This window comes from Podarcis muralis, chromosome 6, assembly GCF_964188315.1.
Source record: "Podarcis muralis chromosome 6, rPodMur119.hap1.1, whole genome shotgun sequence".
NCBI classification, from domain to species: Eukaryota; Metazoa; Chordata; class Lepidosauria; order Squamata; family Lacertidae; genus Podarcis; species Podarcis muralis.
Genome location: NC_135660.1, coordinates 76,824,279 through 76,840,097, shown reverse-complemented (window position 1 = coordinate 76,840,097; position 15,819 = coordinate 76,824,279). Strand labels below are relative to the sequence as shown.

Genomic DNA, 15,819 nt, shown 5'->3' with positions numbered 1-15,819 from the left:
CCAGAATTTTTCCAGAGCAATAGCTGGTAGTGAGCACCCACCCCTGCCCGGATGGGAAGTAGATGCTCATGTCCAGGTTTCAATCTGAAACTGAATTGGTTGGTATAAAATTGGAGTATAATCACTACCCAGCAGTGTTAGAAACTGGGATAGAAAAGCTAGGAGCCTGTGGGCACCAAAACAGAATGTCTAGTTGCCCTGGGGGGGGGGCAGCAACACTTTTTATTTATTATTTGGATAAGCACAAACTAATACACAATTCACATAAATGACACATTGTTAATATCACAATTTAGTAGAAATTATGTTTACAGTTTTCAAAACACTCTACTCTTTATTGCTAAACTCCTTAACATATTGTCCATCCTTAACATATACTTCAAAGCTTCAAAGCACATGCATTTCAGTAATCAGTCAGCCAGGCACAAATCAGTGTCAGCCAGGCACACAAAAAAATGGTACCCAGCCTTTTTGAGGTGCTCACAAATAGAGAATCTTTAGGCACGAATCTTTAGGCCTGGCACCCTGCTAATTTCGAACCCTGCCACCCAGATAGACACAGTAGATGACCCAATGAAACAGGATGGCAATGATACAACGGCTTTCTGTAAAGCTGATTCCTCTCATCCCTTTTTGCTCACTCATGTATAACATTTCAGCAATGTATTTTTAGATTATTTCTTTCACAGCTGTACCTCTCTGCAGGCCTCATGTGCAACATAGGCAAACCTACTATCTGTTGGAATTCCTGCTCCGTGATTGCAGTCATGGGATTGTTGTCTTTCACATGACGGTGTATGTTTTGACTCCACAGTGTGGGAAGTGATGGGAGACAGGATGTTTGTGTTACTGTGTTCCATGAAGTGGGACTATTGTCCTTTGTTCTTTCTTTTTGCTGTCTTAAGCTAGAGAGAGAGGGAGCCATGTTGATTAGCCAAAATACTGAGTTGTTGAGTTCTGTTACGCAAACTGCAAACACTCTGCAGATCCCTAAGTGTGCTGATGTCTGTTGGCATCGGTCACTGTGATGTTTGGGCAGAAAAAAGCTTTTGACGCTCCCGAACGATGACCAGGAGGGAGAGAACATGCCAGTCGGGCATGTGTCTCTACCAGGGTCCTACTCGAGTGTAGGACGAGCTCCTGAAACTATCTACTGAGCCAGTATTTCCTTGATAAAAGTTATTTTACAGTGCAATCCTATGCCTAACTCAGAAGCAAAAACCACTGAACTGAATACTGAACAGTGCTCACTCCTAGCTAAGTGGTTATAGGACTCTAACCTTAATGTGGGGAAAAATCATGTTAGTGTTAAATTCCCCCCTTCCATGCCATTCTTATACAGTGCAAATACCAAGTAGATTTTAGCCTTCACAAACACACACTCACGTATTTCAGGAAGCACATTTGGATTTTAGAACAGAAGATAGACTGCAAGTCAAATCATATGAACAATGAAGTTTTCTAGTATATCCTGGTACATTTGGTTAGATGTCAAATTCTCAAGCGAAGGCAAAGTACTATAGCAAAATAATTTTAATCTACAGTCTGACATGCTAGAAACATCTCTCATAACAACCCAATTGATGGGCCACTGGCCTGGGTCACAGCAATGTGCTTTTTTTAAAAAAAAAATCAGTATAACATATTGATCAACTAAAAGGATGCCCCTAATCAAACTGGACAGAAGGATTTTTTTTTAAATTTCCAGTGCTTATAAAACCCTCAGGTGCCAACCAACTTATTCAGAGGCATTCTCCCTTCTCTCAAACACAGGAATGCCTTTACCAAGATTATTCCTACAAGGACAAATGTGTGCATCTCTAAAAATTAAGTAAACATGTTTTGTGCTTCAGAAATAATGCTTTCCCATATACAAATTTAACTGATTCATCAGCTATTTAATTCAAAACTGATATGAGTAATCCATTAGAAGCTGTAACCCTAAAAAATATTTGGAATTTTGAAATATTTTGGCATGCCAGTATAGAAGTGTCCAGGCAAAAATTATTTTTCTTTCTCTGAACTAATCTGTGGTCACTGCACTGGCAATGAGCGCCAGTTCCAGACTAAGGTACTATAGCCATAGCTGCTGCTTAAAACACCCAGCAGCTTCAGTGCACAACTGCCTTGCAAAATCATATTCATAATATGTGATTCAGGCCAGCTATGGTTCAGCTTTGCAGCTGCAACTCAGGAAGGAGCAAAAGGTATAACCTATTGCCCCCTCCCAATCAGCTGCCCCTGTTCTTTTTCCTTGCATTGTGGGGGCAGGGGGGTGAACAGAAAACAAAGCGATCCCTTTTTCTTTTGCTTGTCTGCTTCTGTCTCTACCTACTCTGCTCCTGAGCCACAGAGGCAGACAGGTACATGCAAGTGAGTGGGTGAGGAAGCAAAACCTGTCTCTCAGCTCTCACTTTCTCCTTTATTTCTTTGCTTCCTGCTTCTTTAATAGCACCCTGATTGTCAACTTCTAGCTCACTTTACTCAACTTAAACTTAAGTCACTTGGGAGTAGGGGTGATGTGGCACATTCATTTCTGTTTGGTAAATAAACCTTAATCAAAAGTATTCAATGTTCATTTTACATGCTGCATAAATACTAAATATTTTACAAAAAACCAAAGGCATTTAAATTTATCTGAGTGGGGGCGGGGATCAATAAAGCACACTTGGGTAGCAATTTGTTTGGAATTTGTTTTTATTAGGATATGTTAGTTAAAGTTTAAGAAAAAATTAAGGTACTGAAATTGTATGTAGGCCTGTGTGCAAGTACTTCCTAGGGACAATCATCTGGGAAAAGTTAATTACAACATTACAACTAACAGCTATTTGATTCATTATGTTAATGATTAATTTTATGGGGAAAATGTATTTTTAGGAATGGAAAATATTGCACAGAAAAATATAACAGTGGAATTTTTTCCACTCGAAGTCACTGTGGGTGGGTGGAAAATAGGGCTAAGATTTTTTTAAAGAGAATTTTATTACTTTCATTAAACATTACAAACAGCACTCAGACTTATTTCAGTTACAAACCTGAACAAAGCAAAGTAACCTCGGCCCAGTATACCTGAAGGAGTGTCTCCACCCCATCATTCAGGTCCTCCTCCGAGGGTTTTCTGGCAGTTTCCTCACTGCGAGAGGTGAAGCTAGAGGGAACCAGGCAGAGGGCCTACTCAGCAGTGGCATCCTCCCTGTAGAACGCCCACCCATCAGATGTTAAGGAAATGAACAACTACCTACCTGACTTTTAGAAAACATCTGAAGGCAGCCCTGTATCAGGAGGTTTTTAATGTTTGAGGTTTTACTATGTTTTTATATGTACTGTAAGCCACCCAGAGTGGCTGGGGAAACCCAGCCAGATGGGTGAGGTATAAATATTATTTTATTTATTTATTTATTTAAATTATTTTCTTCTTCTTCTTCTTCTTCTTCTACTACTACTACTACTGAAGCAAGGAAAGTATCAGTAAATGTAGTATTACTCATGCATTTGGAGATTCATCTTTCTGCAAGGATCCTATGCCTCATGCATTACCCTACTTTCAGTGAACCCCCATGTGGCCTCCCCACAAAGGTGCTTCGGAGACTAAGTATGGTGTCTTTTATATATGAAAGATAACAAAAACCAAATCTCCTCAAGACTGTCCCTTTTTAACACACCCTGATGGGCCGCCTTCTCTATTTAAGACAATCTGAGAGGGCTATGTCCTAGAATAATTAATCCAGATCTCCATTGGTGGCTCTGATTCCACTTTCCAGTGACAAGCCACAGTCAGTTGTGCGGCTGTCAACAAAAAGAACTTAATCACTAAGTTTCTGCTCATGGTAATAGGACTAAGGATGTGATAGGCTTCAATTCCTGGTCCATAATGGAAGGGACGCTGTCAAAAACATTTTCTCATTTTTTTGCATTATATTGCAGGCCCACCATGCATGATAAAAGAATCATAATTTCCACAGCCATTCCAACATAATGGCGATCAAGACTTGTTTATCTTGGAGAGCAGTGTTGGAAACCAATGGCAGTAGAAGAGAACCTTAAGGGACACTTCTTGAAGGCAAGCAGAGTTTATCTTTAATGGGAGGCAGGACCATAGCCCCTTCCATTTATGCTCGTCAATGTCAGTCCCAAAGTCCCGCCCCCCTTCCCAAGCTGGTGAAGGCAAGTAAAGCTGCCCCTAGAGTGATATATCAACACACTAAAAAGCATGAGTAGGCAAACAAAGGCCCGGGGGCCAGATCTGGGGGCCAATCGCCTTCTAAATCCGGTCCACGCACGGTCCAGGAATCAGCGTGTTTTTACATGAGCAGAATGTGTCCTTTTATTTAAAATGCATCTCTAGGTTATTTGTGGGACATAGGAATTCGTTCTTTTCTTTTTCTTTTTTCAAAATATAGTCTGCCATCCACCCTCCAAGGTCTGAGGGACAGTGGACTGGCCCCCTGCTGAAAAAGTTTGCTGACCCCTGCTATAAAGCATAGAGACTCGTCCCCTAGCTTGTAGATTTGTCCCCTTCCATAGGGATTTGCTGCAAATGAACATGCCTGAGGCAGCTAGAACCATGTAAACAATGTACCCTACAGCAGCACAATGACAGAAGCCTTCTTAATGACTTGTTCTCCATATAGTACGCCACTAATTCTATAGACTCCCCTAGATTCCCAGGCGTGAAGTTGCTGATATTTAAAGCAAAGTGATCCAATATTGAGGTGAACGGTGGCACACCCAGGGCCCAAACCAAACTCCACTCTCTCCATGTCAAAAGGGTTGCTTTCAAGAAGAGGTTACAAATTTTCCTCAGTGCTGCCCTGGACACTCCCAGAAAGAGATGGAGGGGAAGAGCTCAATCTGTACCCAGGGTGTCTTCCAGGAGCCCCTAATAAGGGGAATTAGTTGCTTAACCTGAAAGGCAACATAATATAACTTTGAATGGAACACATGGTCTAGTCCTCCCCACCTCAATGTACTCTCGGAAGACTAGAGAAGAGACCCTCCTAAGAATATTAGGGGGCTGGGCAGGGGAAGGGCTAGATCAAGTGAAAAATGAACATAATCTTTTAGCTGCAGTTCATTCATTTTCAGCTTTGCATTCTTGTTATAAAAAAGTGCACCTGGACATTCTGTTGCTACGCCCATAACCTAGGCTTAAGGTGCCATTTAGCTCCTAGCTTTCATATCTCAGTTTCTAACACTGGGCAGTCAGTGCATTTGGAAGCTGCATCCCTGTGGGCTTTTAGGTAGCTACCCTCAGGGGACTGGGTTTGATGAGGGAAAGATCAGGCTACATGGTTAAGAGACAGGAAGTGTTGGGGATAGTAGATATACATTTATTGGGAGCTGGGTTTCTTGTACAGTGGTACCTGTAGTTATGGACGCTTCTGGTTATGAACACTTTAGGTTACGAGCTCCGCTAACCCGGAAGTAGTTGCTCCTGGTTGCGAACTTTGCCCCAGGATGCAAACAGAAATCGCACACCAGACGCAGCAGGAGACCCTATTAGCGAAAGCGCGCCTCAGGATAAGAAGGGTTTCAGCTTAAGAACAGACCTACAGAACGAATTAAGTTTGTAACCGAGGTACCACTGGTTACAGACGCTTCAGGTTACAGACTCTGCTAACTCAGAAATAGTACCTCGGGTTAAGAACTTTACTTCAGGATGAGAACAGAAATCGCGTGGCGGCGCAAGGCCCCATTAGCTAAAGTAGTACCTCAGGTTAAGAACGGACCTCCAGAACGAATTAAGTTCTTAACCCAAGGTACCACTGTACTGAGTATGACAGAAGCTTTGGAATGAGAACGGGAAAGGACACTGTGACTGGCAGGGCTCATAATGGTTGGGTTGGCTGCATTGCAAAAGGTGAAAGAAACAATGGGGACAGTTAAATGGAGATTTATAGTTTGATTGTAAACCTTCAAAATAGGATGGAATATAAATGTAAAGAAATAGAAGGTGCAATGTGCCACATCTTAGAATTTAAGAAAGACAGATATCCACAGCTGCCAAGCAGATGTTTAATTCCACATTTTGATTCCCTTTCTTCTAGTTTATTTTTATTGGACAATCTCAGACTTCAAAGCTGACATCTGTTGTTTGACTTTCCACAATTTAATTTACACTCTCTCTTCTAATTCCTTATGCCTGAAAATTTTTCAGCATAATAGTTTCACATTAAAAAAAGGTGTGACCCGGAAAAGCACTATTAAGAGTGTGGAAGTCAAGAAGTAACCTGATTAATACTGCTTTAAAATTCATTAACAGAGCATTAAAAAATCCACACTGAGATCCATAGTTTCTGCAGAATACAGCTCTAGGGGCTTAACATATCCATCCCAGTTTACAAAATGTAAATTAGGGGTTTATTTGGAGTAATAAGGCTATGCATATTATCAAACAGTTTGTATCTGACAGCAAACTGTATTTTAATAAGTAAAATTATCAAATTTTAATGCATCTAAAGAAAATAAAAAGCTTTATTGGAACAATTTATCTATATCTATATTGCTATTCATCAGAATACTTTACAACAGTGACAACTGTCACCCATAAAACCATACAATAAAAACTATGCAAAATTTTAAAATCAGAAATCAGCTAACTATTATGAAAAGATGCAGAACTCTCTAACAAAGATGCCAGGTGCCCTGAAACTAAGGATGGAACCAGTGTAATACAATGCCTTGGATAACCATCCAAATGAGTCAGTCCAGGAGGATACCATGGTCAACAGTATCAAAAGCCACTATCAAAAGCCACTGAGAGACTGAGCAGAAATAACAGGGTCACACTCCTTCCCATGTTTCTCTCATGATAAAAGTCACCCATCAGGGTGACCAATTTTGATTCAGTTCCAAGGCCAGGTCTGAACCAGCCTGACATTATAGTAAGCTTAGCAACAATACCGTTGCTTTCAGCAGTTACTTGTCCATATTATTTTTGGTTACTGTCTAGGTTTCTAAGGCAAAGTTGTTGCTTCAATGCATGCCACCTTGTAGAGAGAGATTTACCTCTGGCAAACATAAAATTTGTATGAGTAAGTCCACTTCATTCTAGGATTCATCTGAATCCAATGCACATCCCTAACATTTACAGTGCAATCCTATACATTTGCACTCAGATGTAAGTTCTATCAAGTTCAATTGACTTTATTCCCAACTGGATAAGAGATTACAGGTTTATACGGTCAGTCAAAGGCCCTGGATACAGACTTCCCATTTTTTGAAGAAGTGCTGTTCTATCAGCTACCAACCCTTGCTTCTGAATAGTTCTTAGCATGCTGTCTTCAAGTAAGTGCTCTTGCTTGTTGTCCTTATTAATAAAGTCAAATAAAACCATTAGCAACTGTGAAAGCTTTCTGTCTTTAAACACATACAAATTCTGTAGTGCAAAAGGCATATGGGCTGCATAGTGCTTAGTAAAGCTAGGCCACTTTATTACATTGCAAAAAAACAAACAAAGAAAACATTTTGTTTTAGCAGCCAAATGGTATGCGTGCTTGTTCAAGAAATAGATGTATTAACATGGAAAATGTGATTCACAATCTGTTTTTTCAGTGATTAAAATCAATCTAGTCTCAAAAATCTCTGTTAGACTGACACTTTTTGCAGAAAACATTTCATAGTTCTATTCAGTCAATTATAGTTTGGCTGAAAGATTCAGCTGGCACGTTGTGAGACAGATTACAAATCACAGTCTAGACTTCAGAGGAGATGTGCTGCTGCTTTTATTATATGCCACATTAATGATCAAATGCATATTGCTTTAAGTTATGCAATACTGGAGCACTTCTGGGGATTCTTACATTTCTACTTGAAGCTCAATACACTTTGCTCTGAATTAAACATATCTACTACCAGGTCCATTAGTAGAAGTGTGCAGTCATACAACTATCTGTGGTTGAGGAAACAAAGTTTTTCACATTTAATAAATCCTTTTTAAAACAGCAGCTTCTTAATACTGTATTGCGGGAACAGTTGTGGAACTGATCACTTGCTGGTAATGTAGTAGTATGTAAATGAGTCTTATTTTTGGAGCAAAGATTCTAGAGCAGTGCAACACATTGCTGTATGCAGCAGAATATTTTCCTATTTCTGGAACACAAGTATAATCCTAGAATATCACAATACACACTATCATGACCATGCAAAAACAACAAACCAACCTAGGCTTGCCCAGCTGCAAATAATAATTGTCTCTAAGCAACTAGATAGGGAATCTTTACAAAGACTGCTTCTTTTAATTTTTATTTTAGGCCAGATACAGATATATGTAGGCAGGTGGGTTAGTAATTGCTTTGTGAGCTAGTAACTTCAGTAGGCTTGTTAGGTTAAACAGATGTGACTCACACAAGATTCAAGAATAATCAAGCCAGATACAGTATCTACATTTTGCACCTACAAAACTATTTTTTTTAATCAAGAATTCAACCTTGCCTTTGACCTGTTTGCCACTCACCATTAATACTTCAGTTTGCTTTCTTAGTGATTACTAATTTTCAAACTGGTTTGTGCTCACCCTGGTTTCCTAGGTTTTAGATAATCTAATTTCAGTGCTGTGAACAACAGTAAATGTGAAGTTCAAACAAGTATGCATTCCCAGATATGTATCCCAGAATCCCTAGTGCACACTGCAGACATCACTCTGGAATTTTTCCAGGCCATCTGTTTATAACGCAACAACTGTTCAGTTGTTGCTCATGTGTTGCAAGGAAGCCAAATGTTTTCCCTCAGGGAAGTGCTTGTATCTCAGGTATAATGCAATTACTATATACTGTGGCTGGTAAAAATGTGATTCTTTAGCAACCTCGCAGCACCCTTCCAATGAGCAGTTCTGTCTGGAACATGCTGTCTAAGTGTCCAAGGCATCAACCTGACAGCCAGGTCTTGTTTGCAGCTGGAACTCACTGGAACTCAGTTATAGCACCTCTCAGGTGGGTGCCATTGCCATTATAAGAGAACAAGGGAGGCATTCATGGTGAGTTCTGGCACCTCTTTTCTAGAAAATAGCACTACTGACAGCATCCATGGCATACAGGTGGTAAATAACTTCCTCCGCCTCATACTTGGTGTGTAGGTGACAACACACTACAACAGTCTACTCAGGCATGTCCAAAGTCTGTTTCGGGGGCCTAATACCTCCACAACTTCAATCCTAAAAAAAGCTCAACAACTTTGGTCAGCCCTCACGGCCCTTCACTTCATTAAATCTGGCGCCCTTTGAAAAAAGTTTGGACACCTCTGGTCTACTTGCAAAAGAAAAGAGGAAAAAGAAAACAAAACACAGGAACTGAAAATGAGCTATCACAAGGAAATATGAAGATATGTCCAATGCCAGTTCTCTACACTACCTGGGAGCAAATCTTCACACTTAGTGCAGGGGCACACCATACCAATACCTCAGTGAGCCACTTGTTATTTTAACACAGTGTTTTCTTTTTAGCCTATTCTATTAGTCCCTTTTTGCTCTGTTCTACCACTTCTTTGAATACTTCTCCAATAGCTTTCCCTCATTTTCTTTCCACATACCATTCATGCTTTCTTCTCTCTATGTAGTATAGTGCATCTGTCATCCCTACCAACACAGCTCTTTTTCTCAATTATCCATTCTTTTTGTTCCTGCAACCCATAGAGCAGGTGAGGGCAAACTTTTCAGGATTAAGAGGGGAAATGGTTGGGAGCCAAATTTTGATGGTGGGTGGAGACACCTCTTTTCTGCCATCCATATCATGGCGGTACAATCTCTCAGACCAAATGGGCCACAATAATACCTCAACACAGAGCCCAGGAACCACACGTTGAATTAAATATCCATATTGCAAATTAAAGTGTTCACAATATAGTTAATAATATTTAATATACACAATGCTTGTTCACAGACACCTACCCATCCCATCAATTGGTGCATCCCAAAGCTCAAATTTCTCTGCACTATGGTATATTGTAGGCTACTAACAGAAGCAGGAACTAGGAGGAGGGGAAGAGGTGATATCTTCTTCAAAGCTACAAACATGAAGAGTACAGAATCCAATATATGCACATACGCAAAAATCAGAAGCACCAAGTCCCTCTGCCAAACCTTTCCCTTTTGGGTGGGATCTGCAAGGCAACAGCAAGGGGAAATGAAAGAGGTGGACTAGCCCAGCTTGTAGTGTGGCTCTGAACTATGAGCAAGGCTACGAAAAAAGAAGAGCCTTAGCTTGCTTGCAAAAGCCCTATCCCAAATTGTGCAGCTACTTAGCCCAGGGCCTTTCAGAAAGCAGTATGAGAGAAGCACAATACTGATGGGTAGGGCAGCATGCACATGCCTAACTCCCTATACACGTCACACTCACCTCAATGAATTTGAGTAATGAAATGCAGTGATGAGGAATGTGGGATTTTAGTGGCATCTTGGGACACCCATGGGTACTGCACAGAAGGCCTCTGAGGGTCATATGTACCTCATAGGTTGCTCACATGTGGCATAAAGGTAATGTTTCAAGACTGCCAGTAATGACTGGCCTATCTGTGCTTTCTCTCATGGCTTTAAACAGCAAAGATAGGTACCTAGATTGTATGGGGGGGGGTTGCCCACATGGAGTATCCCCAAGAGAAATTTACTTACCGGAGGACCCTTGCTACCTGCCTAAGGTAAGAAAAAGTGGCAGCTTGTAATAGATTTTAATGGATCAACTTTCATTACCTTCAAATTTAAGAACATCAGTGGGCAAATATTTATACAGTGGTACCTCGGGTTACAGATGCTTCAGGTTAAAGACTCCACTAACTCAGAAATAGTACCTCGGGTTAAGAACTTTGCTTCAGGATGAGAACAGAAATCGTGTGGCAGCGGCATGGCGGCAGCGGGAGGCCCCATTAGCTAAAGTGGTACCTCAGGTTAAGAACAGTTTCAGCTTAAGAACAGACCTCCAGAATGAATTAAGTTCTTAACCCGAGGTACCACTATATACACTGCTAATTAATATACATATTACATGAGAGAAGTAACAGCACAATCCTACACATGTCTATGTGAAAATTGGGTCCTCAAAGGTCAATGACAGTTATTATCTGGGATGTGCATTAGCTAGACATATTTACTAGGGAGTAAGCTCTATTAAACACACTGGGACTTTCTTCTGAGTAAATATGTGTAGGAATGAACTATAAACAACATTTCTTACTCATGAAGTACAGTATTCCAAGTAGCCCAACTGAAATCATGGAACTTTAAAAAACAAAAAACACCAAGTTCAGTGAATTTGTTTAGAATGAAGTTACATTGCTAGAACATAAAGTTACATTGCAGCAGGCAACTTGCTCCAAAGCTTACAAAGTTTTACCAATTATATACTGAATATTTCTTTCTTCTACTTAAAACCCATTGACCTGCAAACTAAATAGTCTTGAGGATGGCCTTCAAAAACATACCCCCTTAATCTTCTTTTTGTTATGATGAAAATACCTTTAATCTCTCTCACACACACTTTCAGCCTAACTTTTATCCTGCTTCAGAGGGAGCTTTATCAGAAGGAGTTGCAACTTCAGAACGCACAATTTAAGCCCAAAACAATGCTAGTCAGAACATTCCATCAGAAAACATGCTTAGTCTTTAAGATCTCATTCCACTGCTTCTTCAGAACTTTCAGTAACTATACCTTAAAAAACTTTGTGCACTTGAAAGTTATTGTCAAGAAGCTAACATTCTGCAGTAAGAAAGCTTCATTTTCTACAGTATGTTTTTAATGTAAGAACACTAGTTTTGTGATCGTAAGACGACAGACTGAAACTAAGGACCTGCAGCAAAATGTTTTAGCATAGGGGTACTCCTGTTCAGGATTGGAGCCGAACAACAATTCTCCCAGAATGCTCCATTTCATTTCTTCATCACCACCCCTGTTAGCCATCCACTGACCATGCTCAGTCCTCATTGGGCTATTTCGGGGGTTTCTTCCCAGGCCCATTTGAGCTAATGGAAAAATGCCTCACCAAACCTTGGCTCCTCTCCACCCCTGGAAGCCTACTGATACCTTCCTCTTGTAAACAGATGGGTGCTGTTTGGCCTACCTAAAGGATCCACACTTAAGAGAACTGAGTTTATTACAGTGGTACCTCGCAAGACGAATGCCTCGCAAGACAAAAAACTCGCTAGACGAAAGGTTTTTCCGTTTGCGAGTTGCTTCGCAAGACGAATTTCCCTATGGGCTTGCTTCGCAAGACGAAAACGTCTCGCGACTTTGTTTCCTTTGTCTAAATAATAATTCGCAAGACGAAAAATTCGCTAGACGGCAAAACTTGCGGAACGAATTAATTTCGTCTTGCGGGGCACCACTGTATTAGAATTTGGGATTCACAATGGTTCTCAGGAACTGATTCACAAAACTGCTGTTCAAAAATTAATGATATGTATTGGCCATCTGAACAACATACCTTCACATACAAGAAACAACATGCATCAAAACCAAGCCCTAGGCAAAGGCAACTACAGTAGGTGCACTTTTACATATCAGATCAATACAAAGACTCTCATGCTTCTTAAAATGAAGGAAAAGATACACAGATGTGATGTAGTATTTACACAGTTCAAATAATTGAACATAGTTGCTAAATGCATGAAAGGTAGAACAATAACCCTCAACACCTTATTTAATTTCAAGGAACCAAGCTGCAATCTTTAAACTATTAGGGATATATAACCCTAATTCACTTACTTGGAGGCAAACTACATTCAAATTAACTGGGCACAGCCAAGTCTAGTGTGAAGGAGTGCAATTGGTATGAATGCTTTTCATAGATTTGTGCCTTACAGTCTAAATATGAATAAATTACAAAATATATTGATCTAGCATTCAAACAACTGAATCCACTGTGTGGATTTAGTTTGGGTTTTTTTGCACCAATTTGTTTTGAGCTTGGAAGAGTATATTTCAAGAACTGCAGGACCCAAACTTAATAAATGCAATTGTCTTCTCTGTTAACTCCACATTGATTTTTAAATCCTGTATAACAGAGAACTAGGATAAGGACTTCTGGTGTGGTGCCAGTTCAAGGCATCTGCAAGTCAAGTCATGTATTTGGAATAGAAAATACACCTGTTAAACTCTCATAAACATAACTAACTGGAGAGTTCTAATTCACATGAATTGTTATGACAAAAATGTAAAAAGAAAATGCTGCAGTGAATTTAACACAGTGGTGGCCAACCAACAAACAAGTTCACTTGGTGGACTTTCCACCTCTTGTCTAAAGAGTGAGTGCTAGGCAGGGAGGCAGAAGTGTACAAAACTGGGCAAAAGGACCCAAGTACATCTTAACATCCCACTTCCTGAACCACTTTTGGAACCCATGTTGCAGATTGGCTATCCAATGATTTAGAACATACTTGTGAAACATTTAGCTACAATAGCTGCCTATTATAAACTATTTTCTTTCCTTGTATCACACAACTTTCATTTTATAGAACTGTATTGGAAGACAGGAGTGCCTGGCGTGCTCTGGTCCATGGGCTCACGAAGAGTCGGGCACGACTAAACAACAACAACATTACCAACCCATTTCTTTTACTTTTTTTACCTTTTACAGAACCAATGAATATATCATCATACTGGATTTATCAAACCAGGTGTATCAATTTTCACCATACAAAGAAACAAACAAAAAAAACCACAGCTAGTCACAAATGAATGTCTTGCCTCATTAAAGCTAATTTATTCCTGGATATGTGACTGAACAAAACAGGTGCTCCAACCACCACATTCAAACACCAAAACCTAAAACGTCCAGACACACTGAGGTTGCAATCCTGCAAGTAAGCCCCATTGAATTCAAAATGACTTCTGAGTAGACATAGCCACAACTGCACTGCTGCACTCGTTTTAGGAGATTTATACTTTACATTTTATAAAATTTCATTTTTCAAAAACTGGCAGTCCACTGTTTGGAACCAAGGCCCACTGATCTTATTTCCAACCAAGTCAAATGTGCCAAGAAGTAACTGCAACTGCTACTGGGTTACCTAGTCACTGTAATATTGAATACACTGCAGAAAAGTAGCACACACCGCACTACTGGAGCTTGATTAACACTTCTAATTATGACGGCTATCAACTCCTTTAATATTTATTGCTTATTTTGGTGGCTGCAGTGGAAAGGATATGAAGTAATTCTGTTAATTAAAAAGCAACACTACAAATGAAGGGCCTCTCCCCTACATAAGTAGCACCACTCACTCCAGGAAGACAACCAAGCACAAAAACTTACACCAAGATCGGAAACGGAAAGGTGAGAAAGGACAACTTAAAAGTGCCAAAAGGCTCCTAGCAAAGACCAATCCCAGGATCCTTTAAAAAAAGAAAAAAAGACCCCTTCTCCAAATGGTAGCAGGCAGAGAAGAGAAGCAGCAATGGAAACGACCTTTTGTTAACTTGGCCATTTCCACGGCTGGCAAACAGCTCAGGCCGAGTTAGTTAGTTATTTAATTACTTAAACCTGGGGCTTATTTTTTAAAAAAAGTTATGTAGTGAGACACAGCGGGTCGCTTTTCGGGGGGGGGGGGGTGGAATTGGAGGCGTCGATTCTCCGTCGACACCAAGAACTCCGGGACCGGCCGACTTCGCTTCTCTTCAGCAGCCCGATCCTATACTTAATCCGGAGTGAATCCCACCGAGCTGAACGGGGCTCACTCCCGAAGGAGCGTGCGCACCACCCGCTTTAAGAAAGCCTTTCTTAAGTTTTAACCTTTTATTGTGCGAGTGGCTGGGGCAAGCCACTCAGATGGGTGGGGGTACAAATAAAAATGTATTATTATTAGATTCAAGACGGGGAGGGCAGCCTTTCCCTCAGGGCCACCGGCCAGGCCTCCTCTGCACCGGTTGCGAGGGGGAAGCAAACGCACTCGCGTCCACACGTCTCCCCTTTCAGACGAGGCGACGGGAGGGCGAAACCCGAGGGAGGCCTGCCTGCGGACTCCACACCTTCCCCCGCCGCCATTTAGTCGCCTCCCTCACCTCTCCCCCCTCCTTCCCCGCCGCCACACACCGCGCCCCACTCACCCGCGTCGGGGGCCCGTCATCCTCCTGGCCAAGGGGTTTCCTTTCTGCCCCCCACCGGAGCGGTCCGAGCTTGAGAGGCGGGTCAAGAGGGTCGTCGTTTGGGGAGGGGAGAAGAAGGCGCCCTCCGCCTCCTCACCGCCGCTTTGGCCTTGCGACGCGGCTCCGGGCTAGACGGCGGGAGGCGGGGAGCCGAGAGGGTGGCTGGGCTGCCCCACAATACACAGGCGCGCAGGCCTCTCTCTCTCTCGCCTCCCGCTCACTCGACGCCCGGGCTCGCCGTTCCCCTCAGATCCGCGCGCGTGCGCATGAGAGTGTCCTAGGCGCGCGCGAGCGAGATATATATATATAATTGGGCAGAGGGGTGAGCAAAGACGACGAAGGGGCTTCTCGGGAGCGAGCGAACGCCCGGATTATTCCAATCACGGCCGCTGCCTCTGAAAGCAGCTGCAGGAGCAGGAGCAGGAGCAGCCGCCACGGAACGGGAGGCGGGGAGAAGAGAAGAGAGGCGGCAGGGCGTCCAATAGGAGGCCGAGGAGGGGGCGCGCGCGCAGGGGAATAAAAAAAAAAGGAGGTGCGGGAGGGGGGAGAAGAGACGGACGCCGCCGCGCGCTCTTTCTCCTCGCTGGCAGGCACCGTCGAGGTGTCTGTCTGTTTGTCTGTCTCGCTCTGGCTCCCGTTCTCTCCTCGCGTTTCCTCGACGGAAACCCGCCGAATAAGACGGGCCTTAGTTCGACGCCGCCCGACGCCGTCTTGTTACTTCTTTTCCTTGCCTAGTACGGGCAGCAACCTG

At 42.1% G+C, this 15,819-nt stretch overlaps 1 protein-coding gene across 2 annotated transcripts in view; it reads right to left on the bottom strand.

Moving 5' to 3' along the window:
• BMPR1A (bone morphogenetic protein receptor type 1A) overlaps positions 1 to 15,819 on the bottom strand; it is a 59,372-nt gene extending 43,553 nt beyond the window's left edge. For both annotated transcript variants that reach the window (XM_028729266.2, XM_028729267.2), the window contains exon 1: positions 15,030 to 15,819. The gene's annotated coding sequence lies outside the window, so the exon portion shown is untranslated. The remainder of the gene's footprint in view (positions 1 to 15,029) is intronic.